The following is a 15,016-nucleotide window of genomic DNA, read 5'->3' as shown; positions in this document are numbered from 1 at the left end:
CTGGGACACTGGCACCAGTACTGGGGCAGGAGGGAGCTGTTCCGTTGGGACGGGCTTCACTTGGCCAGTGCTGGGACTAGAGTCCTGGCGGATCATATACCTAGGGCTGTAGAGAGGGCTTTAAACTAACTAGTGGGGGGGAGGTTCCTAGAGAGCAAATAATAAAAATGACAACAGAGAAGGTCATAGACTTAGGTAGCAGTGGGGAAATTAAAAACCAGAGCGTGTCAGGAAGGGGCAGAAGGTATGGAGTAAAAGGTAAAGTAATAAAAAGGGCAAAAGCAGGAACTAAGTGTCACAAAACATATTTGAAAGTTCTCTATCTGAATGCACGTAGCATTCGTAACAAAATAGACGAGTTAATGGCACAAATAACTACATATGGGTATGATCTTGTGGCCATTACAGAAACATGGCTGCAGGGTGACAATGCCTGGGAATTAAACATACCAGGTTATTTAACGATCAGGAAGGACAGGCAGGAAGGAAGGGGAGGTGGGGCGGCTATGTTAATAAAGGAAGGAATCACTGTAATACAGAGAAATGATGTTGGGTCAAAAGATCAGGATAATGAAACAGTTTGGGTGGAGATAAGGAATAATAAGGGGGAAAAAACACTAGTGGGCGTAGTCTATAGGCCTCCGAACAGTGGCAACTCTGTTGGACGGAGTATCAATCAGGAAATAGTTGAGGCTTGTAATAAGGGAACATCTATAATTATGGGGGATTTTAACTATCATATTAATTGGACAAATCAAATTGGGCAGGGCTGCCTTGAGGATGAGTTCATTGAGTGTATTAAGGATGGGTTTCTTGAGCAGTATGTAACTGAACCGACCAGGGGGCAAGCAACCTTAGATCTGGTCCTGTGTAACGAGACAGGATTAATTAAAAATGTCCTAGTAAAGGATCCCCTTGGAATGAGTGACCATAACATGGTTGAATTCCATATTCAATTAGAGGGTGAGAAGGTGGGATCTCAAACAAGCGTGCTAAGCTTGAATAAAGGAGACTATGAAGGTATGAGAGCGGAATTGAGTATAATGGATTGGGAAAATAGATTAAAGGGTAAGACGATACATGATCAGTGGTGTAAATTTAAGGAGTTATTTTACAACTTCCAAAAAAAATATATTCCACTGAGAAGAAAAGGGTGTAAAAGAAAAGACAGCCATCCGTGGCTAAGTAAAGAAATTAAAGATAGTATTCGACTAAAAACAAGGGCATATAAGGTAGCCAAATCTAGTGGGAGGATAGAGGATTGGGAAAACTTTAAAAGACAGCAAAAATTAACAAAAAGATTGATTAAGAAAGGGAAGATAGATTATGAAAGTAAATTAGCAAAAAATATAAAAACAGATAGTAAGAATTTTTATAGTTATATAAAAAGAAAAAGGGTGGCTAAAGTAAATGTTGGTCCCGTGGAGGATGAGACCGGGAAATTAATGGTGGGAAATTTGGAGATGGCAAAAACACTGAATGAATATTTTGTATCAGTCTTTACAGTAGAAGACACTAAGAATATCCCAACACTGGACAAACAGGGGGCTAAAGGGGAGGAGGAGCTAAACACGATCAGAATCACTAAGGAAGTGGTACTTGGTAAAATAATGGGACTCAAGGCGGATAAATCACCTGGACCTGATGGCTTACATCCTAGGTGTAGTGTATGTACCCGTCTACCTTTAAGGGAACGATTGAGTGTAACCGTTCACCTTTAAGAGAACTACTTTAGGTGTGGCACTATTTGATTGGCTTCTGTATATGGTAATACCGACAGTGACCACACCAGTATATAAGTGATGTTACAGGATAACTAGGGCAGATTCGCCCTGACCTCTGAATAGTAAAGACCTGTTTGTTTGTACTTCAAAAGTCTGTGTATTTATTTACTGCACAACCCACAGACTTTACAGTGGCGACGAGTCCGATCGTACCCTGCGGCAAGAATAGCAAAGTAACAAAGAGCGTCGAAGAGAGGCAACCACCCTCGTCGTGCTACCAAAAGAAAACACGAGGCTACAACAACAGAAAGTGTGGTACTTTACAGAAGCTGGAAGACTAGCAACAAAAGCTTCATCAGCAACAGGCACTGATTACCCTGCTACCACGGTGTGGAGTGAGCCGACCAGCAAGAAACAAGGCGGCCAAAGAGACTGTGAGTAGGGGAAGGGGTAGAAGTATCCGGAGGAGAAGGGCAGAGCACTCGACCTCGGTCGAGGGGGAGCTGTACCGGCCAAAAGTCGGGTCCAATGGCGTCGGGTGACAGCCGGACCGCGATCGGCGGAAAAAAATCCGGGCAGCGACCGCAGCCACGAAGCGCTGAGCCTGCGAGTAGGCGCGGGAGGAGAAACCCAGCCACAGCCGGGGAGGGAAACACCGGTCTGCGAGAGGGCTGGGGAGGCGAACGGGAACCGTGCGGGTGAGAGCCGGGTGCGGAGTGAGAGACTGCGAGGAGCCAGTCCAGCGGCTGAGCTGTTCTCCACCAATGGGGTACTCAGAGCCGGCAAAACCGAACGTGCGGGAGTGGGAGAGCGAACAGGAGCCGAGAACGGGGAGAGAGACTGCGCGAGAGCCAGTCCAGCGGCTGAACTGTTCTCCACCTACGGAGTACCCAGAGCCGGTAGAACCGAACGTGCGGGAGTGGGAGAGCGAACAGGAGCAGAGAACGGGGAGAGAGACTGCGCGAGAGCCAGTCCAGCGGCTGAACTGTTCTCCACCTACGGAGTACCCAGAGCCGGTAGAACCGAACGTGCGGGAGAGGGAGAGACAGAACCGAGCACGGGGAGAGAGAGACTGCGCGAGAGCCAGTCCAGCGGCTGAACTGTCCTCCGTTAACGGGGTGTACCCAGCGCCGGTAGAGCCGTGCGGGCGGGAGGAAAAGACAGAGCCGAGTAAGGGGAGCTGTGCGAGAGCCAGCCCAGCGGCTGAACCTGTCCGCTGTGGGGAAAGCGTACCCCTTACACCAGGGAGAAACGCGGAAAGCCGCCATTAGGCGGAGAAGACGACAGAGGCGGGAAACCGCCATTGAAGTGGGCGGGGAGAGAAAGGAAGAGCGGGAAACCGCCATTTTCGCGGGAAAAGAACCGCCATCTTAACTGCCATTGAAGTGGGCAGAGAGAGAGAGAGAGAGAGAGAAGGGAAGAGCGGGAAACCGCCATTTTCGCAGGAAAACCGCCATTTTAGAAAAAAAGAAGATAATAAATAATACTTAAAGAAATACTGTGCTGCTTCAAAGAAAGAAAGATGCCTAAGCGAGGGAATATTAACGATTTTAATTCTGAAATAGAAGACTGGGCCACGTACGTGGAACGCATAGGAATCTATTGCGAAGCCAACAAAATAGAGGAAGACGACAAGGCGATAACATTGCTAAACTCGATGGGGGCAAAAACATATGGGCTCTTGAAGCATCTAATAGCACCAGCTAAACCAGCGGATCAGACCTTCGAAGAAATTGTGGCTGTGCTGAAGGACCACTTGAACCCCACACCGTTGATGCTGGCTGAGCGATTCAAATTCTACGCAAGAACGCAGAGGAAAGACGAAAGCAATGCGGAATACTTGGTCGAACTGCGTAGGCTAGCAAAATACTGCCAGTTCGGAGGGAATCTGACAGAGGCACTGCGGGACAAGTTCATATGCGGATTGTCCAAAGAAGGAACGCAGAAGCGACTACTGGAAGAAAACGACCTCACACTGGACAGAACTGTCCTCATAGCTGCATCACACGAAGCCGCAGCGAAAGGAACGGCCAAAATGCAGCTAAAGGCGGCGGCACTCGGGGTGGACCAAATTACTTCGAGCACAACAAAATGCTACCGTTGTGGGAAGACCACGCACGACCAGAATCACTGCTGGTTTAAGAACCAAGAGTGTCGGAAATGTGGCAAACTGGGTCACATCGCGAAGGTATGCAGGTCCGGGAAAAAGACCAACAATGATCGGAAGCCACCACAAGAAAAGTACAACAAGGTACACAAGGTGGCTGAAAAGAGTTCAGACGAACAGAATTCAGACTCAGACCCAAACAACCAGGAGCTGGGTAGTCTGAAGATCCACAATGTGGGGAAAGAAACTGATCTACAAACGATTTGGGTCGTACTAAAAATAGCTGGAGTCCAAGTACGAATGGAGCTGGACACTGGATCAGCTCTATCAGTCATCAACCGAAGGGACTACCACCGGCTATTCTCTCACATACCTTTGAGAAATACCAAGTTCGTATTACAGACATACACGGGGCATAATGTATACCCCATGGGGAAAATAAGAGTCAAGGTGAGAGATAGAGGGAAAGAACACCCAAGAATGAATTTGTACGTATTACCTGAGGGAGGACCACCACTTCTAGGACGGGAGTGGATTAAGAAAATAGACATGGAATGGCACTACCTAAAAGCCATAATGAAGGAGGATTCGGTGCAAGCTATCAGCTCAGATTCTGAGATGGATGACGATAAGACCAATTCAAATATGCATGACAAGGCTAAAGGGGACTTGCCGACGATGGGGAAGGAAACAAAGACATGCAGAAAGACTTATGTCACCAAGAAGAATAAAGTTACAGAGCAGAACTCCAGGTTGACAGAGAATTCTGAGCCTGTTCAAGCTAAGGATTCATCCACGACGGAAGAACACCGAGCTCGGACTCAAACTTATGTCAAAGTACGACAACAATTAGAACAGTGGAGTGACCGTCTCGTACAAGAGATGAAAAATATGGAAAAGTTCTGGAACACTGAATGGGAGAACCTGGAAAGACAACAGAGACAGCTAGCTAGAGAAAAGAGCGACCATAGAACCATCGTGGCCAAGTACCGATCACATCTCCCTGAAACTGTTCAGGAACTAGACTATTTACAGAACGACCTAAAGGAAGAGGAATCTTCAGGAAGCCAGGATTTTATCCCAGTTCATCTCTACGACTCGTTGCAAGCAGAGTGTAACAAGTTGAAGGAACAGTATGAACGGGCCCAGACTACAATCCTGGAAGGGGTTAACTCGGCAACCTCCGAAAAGCTAGTTTTAGTGAAAGCATATGAACAACTAAAGTTTGAACATGAGCGAGAATTACAAAGGCTGCAGGAAATGTTTGACGAGCTCCAGGCCAAGACAGACTCATCGGTAGAGATTCCATCCGTAGATGGAAAATTAGAGGTGGAAGACATTGCAGAACGTGAAATTCAAGATGTCCAAGAACTCGTTAAATTATTGAAGGAAACCCAAGACAAATATGAGGCGGCAATGGCAGAGGTCCAACAACTTGAAGAACATATTCAACTAGGAATCCGGGCAGTGGAAGGAAAGGCCAATGGAAGGAACACAGAGACTGTAGGAATGGCCCCTGATCAGGAGTTAGAGAACACCAAGGCGCAATTTCTTCGAGCGCTTAAAACCAAAGGACCGGAGGAAAGGAAGGTGAAAACATTGGAGGGAAAGGTGGATGAAATGGAGAAGGCGCTAATCCACAGTGTCCCCGTAGAAGAGTTAACGGCCAGCCAACTCTTATACATGCTGAGGGACAAGACTCCAAAATGGGAACACGAGTTTCAGGTTTCAAAGGGAAAGAATTCGGAGCTTCCAAAAGTCACGGAGAGAGCTGAGGGGGCAACACAGCTTGCACATGGATGTCAAAAGTATGCTGAATTACGTCAAGGGGAACAGAAGAATGCGGAAACAGCTACTTCAGTAGAAGGATTAAATAGCCTGATAACGGAATCCCCGATGGAAGGGAAGGTATTGAACTCACAAATGAGGCCAGGCGTGAAGGAATGGCAGACATCCCAGGAAGAGCGGGATGAATATGAATGCTTGAAAAAGTCTTTTCAAGAAAGATGGTCAGAGAAGGAACCACCGTCGGCTAACGTCCAGTTGGATAAGAAGGAAGTAGAAGGACCCCTCACTGGCCTAACTCAGGACGACCCCGAATACTATCCTGACCTATTGAGTGACACTGAATATTACGAGGATCTGGTCTGCCCAGTTTCTGATGAAAACTCCCAAAGTACAGAAATCCACATGAAGCACTTAAGGTCTAATGAACATAGAGAGTTGGTGGCACTACAGATGGCCGCAGAGAAAGGAGCTCCGAGAGTTTCAAAAAGGCAGAAAAGAAAAAGAAGAAGCAGGAGATAATAACTGTCTAAAATACTATCATCTCAGGCGGGACACCATGAAAGGAGCTAAATTAGTTGAAAACCCGAAAATTATCAAGACAGCCAGTTGGTTGTAAAAGTCCGCACTGCTGGTTCAACAGGATGGAAGGTCAAGCTGTTACGTTAAGAAAAAGGCTATGGAGGAGTCACGCTAGCCATGTGAACCGGCTACACCAAAGAGATGCTGTTCGGAATGAGTCAAGATCAGAGACTGAATCTATGAACTGTTTCCGCAGAGACTGAACCTGTGAACTGTTCCCACCGAAAGTATATCTGTAAACTGTTTTATATGACGTTGACTCCACCGGAATTATCTCTGTAAATTGTTTGTTCTCCACCGAGAGTATATCTGTAAATTGTTATGTGAAGTTGAAGATATGTATGTTTAACAGGGACCCTGTAAGTAATAAGCTGAAAAGGGAGGATTGTAGTGTATGTACCCGTCTACCTTTAAGGGAACGATTGAGTGTAACCGTTCACCTTTAAGAGAACTACTTTAGGTGTGGCACTATTTGATTGGCTTCTGTATACGGTAATACCGACAGTGACCACACCAGTATATAAGTGATGTTACAGGATAACTAGGGCAGATTCGCCCTGACCTCTGAATAGTAAAGACCTGTTTGTTTGTACTTCAAAAGTCTGTGTATTTATTTACTGCACAACCCACAGACTTTACACTAGGGTCTTGAGGGAAGTGGCGGTAGGGATTGTGGATGCATTGGTAATAATTTTCCAAAACTCCCTGGACTCGGCAAAGGTCCCGGCAGACTGGAAAACTGCTAATGTAACACCCTTATTTAAAAAGGGCAGTAGGCAGAAGGCTGGAAACTATAGACCGGTTAGCCTAACATCTGTGGTAGGTAAAATTTTGGAGTCCATTATTAAGGAGACAGTAACAGGACATTTGGATAATCATAATTTAATAGGACAAAGTCAGCATGGTTTTATGAAGGGGAAGTCATGTTTGACAAATTTGCTGGAGTTCTTTGAGGAAGTAACATACAGGGTGGATAAAGGGGAACCAGTGGACGTAGTGTATTTAGACTTCCAAAAGGCATTTGACAAGGTGCCACACAAAAGATTATTGCTTAAGATAAAAAATCACGGGATTGGGGGTAATATTCTGGCATGGATAGAGGATTGGCTATCTAACAGAAGGCAGAGAGTTGGGATAAATGGTTCATTCTCAGACTGGCAATCAGTAACTAGTGGTGTTCCGCAGGGGTCAGTGCTGGGTCCCCAACTCTTTACCATCTATATTAACGATTTGGAGGAGGGGACCGAGTGTAACATATCAAAGTTTGCAGATGATACTAAGATGGGAGGGAAAGTAGTGAGTGAGGAGGACATAAAAAACCTGCAAGGGGACATAGACAGGCTAATTAAGTGGGCAGAGATTTGGCAGATGGAATACAATACTGGAAAGTGTGAGGTTATGCACTTTGGCAGGAAAAATCGTAGAGCAAGTTATTATCTTAATGGCAAGAAACTGGAAAGTACTGAAGTACAAAGGGGTCTGGGGGTCCTGGTGCACGAAACTCAAAAGGTTAGTATGCAGGTGCAGCAAGTGATTACGAAGGCCAATGGAATGTTGGCTTTCATTGCTAGGGGGATAGAATATAAAAATAGGGAGGTATTGCTTCAGTTGTACAAGGTATTGGTGAGACCACACCTGGAATACTGCGTACAGTTTTGGTGTCCATACTTAAGAAAGGACAAACTTGCTCTCGAGTCAGTACAAAGAAGGTTCACTCGGTTAATCCCGGGGATGAGGGGATGGACATATGAGGAGAGGTTGAGTAGATTGGGACTCTACTCATTGGAGTTCAGAAGAATGAGAGGCGATCTTATTGAAACATATAAGATTGTGAAGGGGTTGGATCGGGTGGATGCGGGGAGGATGTTCCCGATGATGGGTGAAGCTAGAACTAGGGGGCATAGTCTTAGAATAAGGGGCTGCTCTTTCAAAACTGAGATGAGGAGGAACTACTTCACTCAGAGGGTGGTAGGTCCATGGAATATGCTGCCCCAAAAAGCTGTAGAAGCTACATCATTACATAAATTTAAAACAGAAATAGACAGTTTCCTAGAAGTAAAGGGAATTAAGGGTTACGGGGAGCGGGCAGGAATTTGGACATGAGTCTAGATTCGGATCGGTCATGACCCTGTGGGTAGCGGAGCGGGCCCAGGGGTCGTGTAGCCTGATCCTGCTCCTATTTTGTGTGTCTAATTCTGTTAGATTCAGGAGATGGTTCTGTGATAGTGGATTGGCGGTTAGGATCAGATCAGCCATGATCTTATTGAATTGCGGAGCAGGCTCGAGGGGCCGATTGGCCTACTCCTGCTCCTATTTCTTATGTTCTTATGTTCTTATGTAACACATTTCAGAAATTCCTCCCCCTCCTTTCCCTTTACCATAGCATTATCCCAATTGATATTTGGGTAATTAAAGTCCCCCAGTATCCCCACTCTATAAGCTCTTGCATATCTCTGCGATTTCCCTGCAGATTTGCTCCTCTACCTCCCTCTCACTATTTGGAGGCATGTAGAGTACCCGCAATGGCGTGATCATACCCGTTTTGCTCCTCAACTCTAACCAAATGGATTCTGTCCTTGTCCCCTCAAGAACATCCTCCTTTCCAACACTACAATGTCTTCCTTAATCAGCACTGCCACCGCACCCCCCTTTTTCCTTCCCTATCTTTTCTGAACACCTTGTACCCTTGAATATTAAGTGCCCAGTCCTCACCGTTTTTAAGCCATGTTTCCATTATTGCCACAACATCATATTGCCACATGGCTAATTGTGCTTGTAGCTCACCAACCTTATTAACCACACTTTTATCTTATTCACCATGCATTTACATACATGCATTCTAAACCCATTTTTGAATTTTCGTAGTCTGCGCCTATCTAATATAATACTACTTCCGCCTCTGGTACTACTTTCTTCTCTAGTACTGTCCAACACACTCACTCTTTTATGCACCCTATTCCTCTTTTCTACTCCTATATGCTGGTGCCCGTCCCCCTGCCAAGCTAGTTTAAACCCTCCCCAACAGGACTAGCAAACCACCCCGCGAGAATATTGGTCCCGGCTCTGTTGAGGTGTAACCCGTCCGGCTTGTACAGGTCCCACCTTCCCCAGAAATGGTCCCACTGCTTTAGGAATCTAAAGCCCTCCCTCCTGCACCATCTCTCCAGCCACACATTCATCTGTTCTATCTTCCTATTCCTGTACTCACTAGCACATGTCACTGGGAGTAATCCGGAGATTACAACCTTTGAGGTCCTGATTTTTAATCTCTTTCCTAGCTCCCTGTAGTCTGCCTGCAGGACCTCATCCTTCTTTCTGCCTATGTCGTTGATACCGATATGGACAGCGACTTCTGGCTGTTCACCCTCCCCCCTCAGTGTCCTGCAGCCGCTCAGTGACATCCTTGACCCTGGCACCAGGGAGGCAATATACCATCCTGGAGTCACGTCTGCGTCCACAGCAACGCCTATCTGTTCCCCTAACCAATGAATCCCCTATCACAATTGCCCTTCCACTCTTCTTCATTCCCCCATGCAGCTGAGCCACCCATGGTGCCGTGGCCTTTGCTCTAGCTGCTTTTCCCAGAGGAGCCATCACCCCCACCAGTTTCCAGAACTGTGAACTGGTTAGTGAGCGAGATGCACTCTGGGGATTCCTGCCCTACCTGCTTGGTCCTCCTTCTCTATCTGGCAGTCACCCATTCCCTCTCTTCCTGCACATTCTGAGGCTGCGGGGTGACCACTTTTAGAAACGTGCTTTCCAAGTATTTCTCAGCCTTGCGGATGTACGGCAGTGACTCCAGCTGCTGCTCAAGCTCCGAAACCCGGAGCTCGAGTTACTGTAGCTGGCGACACTTCCTGCACACATGGTCGTCCAGGCCGCAAGAAGCGTCCAGGATTTCCCACATGGCACAGGATGTGCAAATCACGGGACTGAGCTGCCCTGCCATGCCTCTATTTACCAGACTATGGAAGTAATTTAGCAGAAATAAATTAAAACTTTACAAGAAACACTCAACAGCTACCCACCAATTAGCAATTCCCTCTATTAGATAGGCTATGAACTACTAAGCAAAAATATACTCAAACAGAACAAAAAAAAACTTACCACAAATATCACCCTATAATCACTTCTCAGCTCCCTTGTGCCAGCGACACCTTTGAATTCTGACGTCACTCCTTCGTTGTGTCGCTTGCCGACTGTCTCCCTCGCAGGTAGTCCGCTCACTCAGACTCCCAGGTCTCTGCTCCATGCTGCCTTTATCCCTGGTCTCCGGCAACATTCCTCTTGCAGGTCCACTCACAAATAAAAATCTTTCTTTTCAACACTTTCCGGTCTTGGGCAAATTTGTGTGCACCTTTGGCAATGGCTTAGTGAGTTGGAGTGAATGGTGAGACAACGTTACCTTAAGGTTACTGCATAAGATAAGAACTTGCGGAGTTGGGGGTAATATATTAGCATGGATAGAGAATTGGCTAACAAACAGAAAGCAGAGAGTCGGGATAAATGGGTCATTTTCCGGTTGGCAAATGGTAACTAGTGGGGTGCCGCAGGGATCGGTGCTGGGGCCTCAACTATTTACAATCTACATTAATGACTTGGATGAAGGGATCGAGTGTAATGTAGCCAAGTTTACAGATGATACAAAGATGGGTGGGAAAGCAAGTTGTGCAGAGGACTCAAAGGGCTCGATTTTCATTGAGCCGTGGAGTCGGGCTTGGAGGCGGCGGGGGGTTAAAATCGCAAAAACTGGCGGGCGGGGAACCCCCCCCTGCAGCCTGGCTCCCGACTCTGAGCAATTATAACTCAGGCGTGTCTGATGGTCCCGACTCTGTCCCATATCCAGCAGGCGGGACTGGTCGTTAAGGCCCTTAACAACCACTAAATGGCCTCTATAATCCTATTTTGAAAGGCCCTTGTGAATTTAACCCTTTTCCCACATGAAACACACCTAATGGGAAACACGAATGTGAAACCTGGCGGGAGCACTATTGGATTGCTGACTATCAACTGCAGGTCAACCATTAAAGAGGAGATTTGATCAGCCATGATTTACAGGTGGCAGGGCTTAGTGGTCTCAGGTCTGGGGCAACTTTTAGAAGGCTTAACCACACCTGTGGAAGGTTGGAGCCTCACACCCATCTCCAGTGTGACCTCCTGGGAAACACCTCTCGCCACCTTCACTCAGCGCTTCCTCAACGGAGGCATATACCAGAAGCATGGGAGCCATTTATTTCCTTCCCATCTGGGCATTAGAGGAGCTCGAGCACCAGCCGCGGCAGCAGCAGAACCATGAGCAATAGCAGCACTAACAGCAGGAGCTTCCACAGGAGCGGCAAGCTGCTAGTCACCCACCTGAAGATGCACAGGCCAGAAGGCGCCAGCGCGTGGCAACATTGCTGCCCGGGATGCACTCATCCTGGCCAGATTTGCTTAGCCTAGTCAAACAAACACTTTTGCCTCGCAGCTTCTTACCAGAGCATTGACAATGGCCAAGAACCAGAGGATTCCTAGCACTCTGACCACCATACTGACAGTTGCAAGTATGCCTAAGCCCTCAATGTGGAAGTCCCACTAGCGAAATGACAGACGATACAACTGCACCATTTGCTATCAGAAATTTCATGTACATTACCGAAGTGATGGCATTTTGCAGTAAACACAAAATTGCACCCAAGTGACTACCCTTATGACTATTTGTTCAGAATTTTCTTCTTACGCGTGCTCCTACGTGGTGTCTCCCCTGTGGCTTCAGCAGATGTGGAGGCCGCTTGCTCACTTTGCTGCTGCTCCTGTCTCGACACCTTTGGTGGGCGTCCTCTGGGGTGGTGAGCCTGTGAGGGCTTGTCAACAGTCTGCTGCTCCTGCAGCTGCGCAGGGGTTGAGACGCCTATCTCACTTGGGTGTGGACTCCGATGGGGCTCTGACCGAGGGCTCTGCAGTGGCATGGAACTGTGAGTGCTTGGAGAGGAGCCCCCACTTCCTTGAGGTCTGCCACCAACCTACCTCTCATGGGTCAGGTCCCCCTCAGCGCCTGCAAGTGGCTGGAGAGCACCTTGCTGCACAACAGGGGGGCCATGGGGACCCATATCTGCAATGGCAGTCCTACTCAGAAGGACTTCCATGAAGGTCTGGTTTCTCTGTTCAATAGATGCCCATCGCTCCTCAAGAGATGTCATTCTATTCTGAACAATGACCATGTTTTCCATACCCTGGCGACTAAGCTCCTCCATGGCCGTAGCCATCCTCTCCTCTACCGTAGCCATCCTCTACTCTATGGTAGCCATCCTTTCCATGGAGGTAGCCATCCTTTCCGTGGTGATGCGTTCATGCACCAATGACTCCACAAAGGCTCTGGTCATGTTCGCTATGAACTCCTCTATTCGCTCCACATTCGCAGCGACCCCAGAGACAAAACCTGCCAGAGACTCCTGCATCTGTGCCTGGAGTTCCATCACCTCTGATCTCATGGATGGACCCAGAGGCAGAGGGTCGACATGCTGCTGAGCCGAGCTGGCAGAGTCCTGCGCCCTCCGACTAGGACTCTCCACTGCTGTCCCTGTCTCCACAATCTGCTGATGCTCACTTCTGAGCTGTGATACACCAGGTGACAACATTACTCTATGTCCCGAAGGTCCCACCGAGGTGTGAGTGTCTGCGCTGGTGCTGGGTGCGCTGAATTCTGGTGACGTTGTGCCCTCAGAGGTTGCAGCTTCCTCTGAGGAGTCTGGCTGCTCAGCCTCTTCTTCCTGGCTAGCGGGGATGGATGCTTGTGATGGTCCTGTGGGGGAGTAAAGGAAAGAGTCAGAGATGTGATGCAAAGACTACATGCACATAGCTTTTTGCAGATGCTCATAAGTGCATGAAATCTTTTCCTGCACTGTATCCAGGTTTTGCGGGTGGCTCCCAAGGAGTTGACCTCCTCAGCCATCTGCATCCACACTGCCTTGGTCGGAGTGGGAGGCCTCTTCCTCCCTGATGAAGGGAAGAGCACCTCCCTGTTGGCCCTAGCCCCATCTACTGTAATGATATCAGCAAATAGTGATGTTATTTGCCTGTTTGATTATCATGCCTTACCAGCATATTTGCATGTATTGATTGCTTGTGCCTGACCAGCAGAGGGCATGTGACAGAGACAAGCAAGGCAGTTTAGTTTAGTTTCAGTTTCGTTCTAGATGGATCACTAGCATGGTGTCTCCTGTAAATGCTGTTAAAAAGAGTTGAACATACTTTAGATTAAAAGACATTCTCTTTCATAAATGTCTTGTCATTGAACCCACAAAGAAATCAATACATGGTGTCAGAAGTGATTGAAAGAGATGAAGAGAAAAAATCTGAAGTTAAATCAGCTCTCCACAAATTAGCAAGCCAAAAGAGAACATCGTTGCTTACCATTGGAGAATAGCTAACGAAGTGAAAAAATGGAAGGTTTACACCCACCGGCGACGCTTCAGTTGACAGGTAATGTAGCTGAAAATTGGAGGAGATTCAAACAACGTGTGGAATTGTATTTAGCGGCAATCGGAGCTGACAAGAAAAGTAATAAAAAGAAATCATCACTGTTCTTACATGTCGTGGGTGATGAAGCGCTGGAGGTGTATAATAACTTCACATTCGCTGCTGATGGAGACAAAATGAAGCGAGATAAAATAATGGAACAGTTTGAGGCCTACTGCATACCTAAAAGTAACGTGACATTTGAGAGGCACAGATTTTTCACATGTGTACAGAAAACGGGTGAGACTATTGATCAGTATGTGACTGAACTGAGAAACAGAAGCAAATCGTGTGAATTTGGGGGACTGACAGACTCGCTGATAAAAGACAGACTGGTGTGTGGTATTCTGAATAATGGTCTAAGGGAAAGACTGCTAAGAGAGCAAGATCTAGACCTGGGAAAAGCCATAGCACTGTGTAGGGCTACAGAGACTGTGAAGTTGCAGGCAAAGGAGCTGTTCAGTGACAGTAGCTGCAATGTGGATGCAGTGAGAAAGAACGGATACAAACCGTTTAACAAAAAGAGCGCCAATGTGAAAAAAGAGGCGTGGCCAGCGAACGAAAATGAAAGGGACAATCGAAAGTCATGTAGTCGATGCGGTACACAGCATACACCAAGAAAGTGTCCAGCATATGGTAAAACATGCAATAGTTGCAACAAGAACAACCATTATGCCCGTTGCTGCAAGAACCAAGCGCAACAAAGCAAGGTCCATGCAGTAGATGAAAGCGAGATAGAGGAGTTCTATGTAGATGTTGTGTCTGAAAACAAAAAAGAAGAAAGAGACTGGATGTTGACACTAAAAGTGAATGACATACACATTCCATTTAAATTGGATACTGGAGCACAAGTTAATATGATATCAGAGACTGATTTTAAGAAAATTAGACCCAGACCATAGATACATGGAATAAAAGTGAAAGTGACAGGATACTCAGGTACTAATATACCAGTGAAAGGAAGATGCATTGTCAAAGTGACACACAAGGACAGAGAGCACACGCTAGCATTAATCGTGGTGCCAAAAGTTGTGCAAGCCATACTAGGTTTAAAAGCCTGTGAGAGACTGAACCTGGTAAAGAGAGTCTTCGTGTGGAAAGCGAAGGAGAGACAGTCTATGATGAACTGAATGTTGCGTACACACCGGGTAAGCTGATGTATACAGCAGACACGTTGTCCAGAGCTGTTGACCCAGGAGAGCCCGCAAACACAGTGAAAAGACTGATGTACAAGGCAAAAGACAGTGGAACTGACTTCTACCAGAGCATGCTTGTATACCGCACAACGCCGCTCGAGTGTGGTATGTCACCAGCCCAACTC

The sequence above is a fragment of the Somniosus microcephalus genome, chromosome 2 (genome assembly GCF_052327205.1).
Source record: "Somniosus microcephalus isolate GS21.2 chromosome 2, FLI_Smic_1.0, whole genome shotgun sequence".
NCBI lineage: Eukaryota > Metazoa > Chordata > Chondrichthyes > Squaliformes > Somniosidae > Somniosus > Somniosus microcephalus.
The sequence above is the reverse complement of the archived record's forward strand: the minus strand, read 5'-3'. Positions refer to the sequence as shown.